Below are 3,801 nucleotides of genomic sequence, written 5' to 3' on the forward strand. Positions count from 1 at the left end.
TATACATACATCAAGATCTGACATCAGCCAAGAAGTTATTTAGCTATTCTTAAACAAAGCTGCATGTTTAACTAACAAACAAAGATAAATGATATACGTAATTATAATGCGCATTTGGAAAAATATATTTCTTCACAATGAATTACTTCTATGTAACAAATTCCATTTACTCACCAAACTGTCTACTTAAATCATAAACCGCTACATATATATCTTCATAATTACAGTACAAAATATTTCAAAAACATACGTACACAACAACCCCTACAACAACCATATTTCCCTTAATATCACTGTACACGACATCACACCTTTTCTAACTGTTATGTGAACATAACAAAAAAGGTCTGTGATGATGCATACAACTACTATAACTTTAAACATTTTTTTTATGCTCAATACATGTAACAACACTCCACACAACCTCCACTCACTAACAGCACTTAAACATTGCCAGCTATTGTCAAGTAGGCTATTGCATGATTGATGCTCTCGTTTAATAGCTACCAACTTTCAGAATGCACATTCTGTGGTGACCCAAGGCATATATTGTCATACCAAAATGATATTGTCACATCATGTGTCATCAACGTCGACTAAGTCGAACACAAATTAGTAGTAAAAAATAGCTTTTGATTTTTTTTAGCTTAAAAATGTATACAAGGTTTTTTAATATTGTGTGCTGAATGTTCAATTTTATAGTATGGATGAATGACTGATCTAGTGATTTGAAATAGAGGGGGCCCTGGGAAGGACTTCTACAGATAGGGTGTTAATACCACCTCAGCCCTACCGTAGTTAGGGCTGAGGTAAGAAAATTTATGATTGTACTCTCAGACTTTAAATTTGAATATAATTTTTTTCTCCATTTTTTATAATAAAAGAAATTAGCTGGTAGGGTGGCAGCTGGGTCCCCATTGAATCCCCCACTGTGGAGAATTTTTTTACATTCATAATTTTGAAATGTTTAAAACAATTTTTTAGTGGTGTACAGTCAACATGGGCGATGCTCACTGGGCAAATATAAATTTTGAAAAGGAAGCCACTAAAAGGCTCAATTGAACTCAAAAAGCAAAGAAGGAATTCATCATTTTAAACATTGTGTTTATTTTACTAACTGGTACATCTTGTTAATGTGAGGTGCACCTATAAGTTTAATTATCTTCCTTGTAGAGATTGGCAACATGCAGCCATGAGAGTTGATTCTAGGCTTTGGGTTGACAAGAGGGAGGTTTCGCAACCTTACGAAAATGATAACGAAAAGGACTATGTCATCATTTTTTGAACTTCTAAGGTGATCTCCAATTATTTTGGTCACAGAACATTGGGTTTTTGTGGGGTTTTAATGACGATCAGCATCAAATAAAAAAAAATATATTTTTTTTTAATATTTTACCAACTTACGGCTCAATTTCAAACCCAGAAAATCTATGATAATAAATAGGGTTAATGATTAATAAAAACTGATTTGAATTGAATGCATTAATTACTGTATTGACATTAAAATATGAGAAATTTGTACAGTATACTGTTGACAAAGAAGTTCAGCGGGACCTGTGACACTTGCGCAAACCTCCAGCAACATTGTTACATATAATGTTATAATTTTCAATGCAATTGGCTCATTGTTTCAATGGAATTTATAATTTAAAATGGTGGAACATATTATTCAACATGGTATGGACTAGAGTAGCAGTACTGCTGTCGTATAGGTAGGCCAAGTAAATTCAAGTTACTGTACTGTATAATTAAACAGGGAGCGTGGATTGTCAATTTCAAAAACAAATTGACGTCCTAGCTAGGCCTACCAATCTGGACTGACCTTCAGTAGGCCTAGGCCCTATGCTAGCCACATCAAGGGTCAACTTAAAAAAACGAACACAATATGATTTGACAAATTTATTTTGGTTATTCATTTTTCTTCTAGCTGAGAGGCTGACAGAGTACCATCACTTAAGCCTAGCCAAAGTTGCCTAAACATAGGCCTATGCCTACACTTCACAAATTTAGGCCTAGCCTTATCGAGGCTACGGTAAACTAGGCCTATTATTTGCTATATACTATGTCCCCCTAAAAACTCTGTTGTGTAAATTTAACTAACTCGGACCGTAAACGACTGCATAAACAAAAGCTATCATAATATTAATAATAGAATAGTCACACTATAAACATAATTAAATGCAAAATAATCCAACAACTTAATAGAGATACCGTATGTATTGGCATTTACTTTTGAGATAGGCCTAGGATAACTTTCTTAAGGTTGCTAAAACTTCCCTATTAATTTCTAGCTTCCGTCTTTGTAGCTACTATGCCTCAGTGTATCTCTTAATACTTTGCTATTGCAGAAGTATTTTCCACTATATTTTGAGATGTGCTTTACCAAAGTCAGAAGCAATTCTTGCAACCCAAGTTTATCCCCGGTATTCTTAAACTAACTTTAGTCGTAGTTTGAGCTAAAAATTTACGTCCTTGAGTATTCTTAAAACGAATTTTGACTAGCACTACGACTAAATCATACGAACCTCGAATAAAATTGTACTTCCTCAGGCCAATTTTTTTAGTCAGCCTAGGGTCAGGCTAAATCGCCGACTTGAAATATTTACGCCACTAAAAACGTGCTTTTTTGTAACTTTCGATAAAGTGAAATGAATAAAAACGATTGTGTATATATAGGTCTGATGTATCTCCAGTGTGTTCAAGAAAAAGGATATTGCATTTATCTTCCAAAAGGCGAAATTAACATTTGCTAGCCAAATGCATAAGTTCCTGATTTGCACGAAATCCCTTCGCGTTGCGGTCACGTAGCTTCACCGTTACAACAACAAAGATGGCGCCCCCCTCGCTTGACCTCAACTATAATTGTTCTCCAAAAAAAGCAAATTTTCAGTGACAGTTCTAATTCTCTATCGTTAGACATTAATGACTAATATAGTTATTATATAATATTAGTTATAACATTAGTTTGACAAGTAATGGTCTATTATGAATTATGAGGAAATATGTTTTTGAAAGACAGATGGCAGTTTAATATTCTTCCACGTTCTCTAAAATTTTGTCTGCTATGAAAATTAGCTCTTTTCATTGGTTAGTTTGATAGTTGTTGCTTTCCAGCCGTCTTCAGCTGAACTACAACTAGGACTTGATTTAGTCGTAGTTAGAACTTCGACTATTTTGTTTGTGAACACAAATTGAAGTTGAAATTGCAACTAAGACTAAATGAAGTTCTAGTTCATTTCAAAAAGTGTTTTTTGCCCTTGATCTTCACTGAAAGGTAAATATTTTAACATTATTTGCTCCGTTGTTTGCTGTTACTACTCTTCTTCGTTTATTGGAGATTGTGATTCCTGTCGGGACGTTTAAGCCATCATCTTCGTCGTCTATACGTTTTTTGAAGGCACCATCTTGATCAAATAATTGTAGTTTATGTGTACTTGACACTATTATATTTCTAACAGCCATGGTGACACCATAAGGATTCTTAACTTTACCATCTTCCTCACCACTGCCTACAATGATTTTTACAGATTTACTCGTTGCATCAAACAGTTGTACTCTGTCATTTCCACAGTCAGCAACAATCAGGTTACCTTTTATAGTTAAAGTGACATCATATGGTTCAATCATTTTACCTATTCTGCTACCATATGATCCAATCTTACCCCGTCCTTTACCATTTTCAACATTGAATTTAAACACACAGTGAGCTTCACGATCTGCTACATACAGGACTTTAGTTTTCATGTTTACTGTCAAGCCACATGGATATTTCAAAATTCCTTGACCAAATGAGCGTATTTT

Source organism: Anneissia japonica, unplaced genomic scaffold (assembly GCF_011630105.1).
Source record: "Anneissia japonica isolate Jap-2015-1 unplaced genomic scaffold, ASM1163010v1 scaffold1951_len603592_cov169, whole genome shotgun sequence".
Classification (NCBI taxonomy): domain Eukaryota; kingdom Metazoa; phylum Echinodermata; class Crinoidea; order Comatulida; family Comatulidae; genus Anneissia; species Anneissia japonica.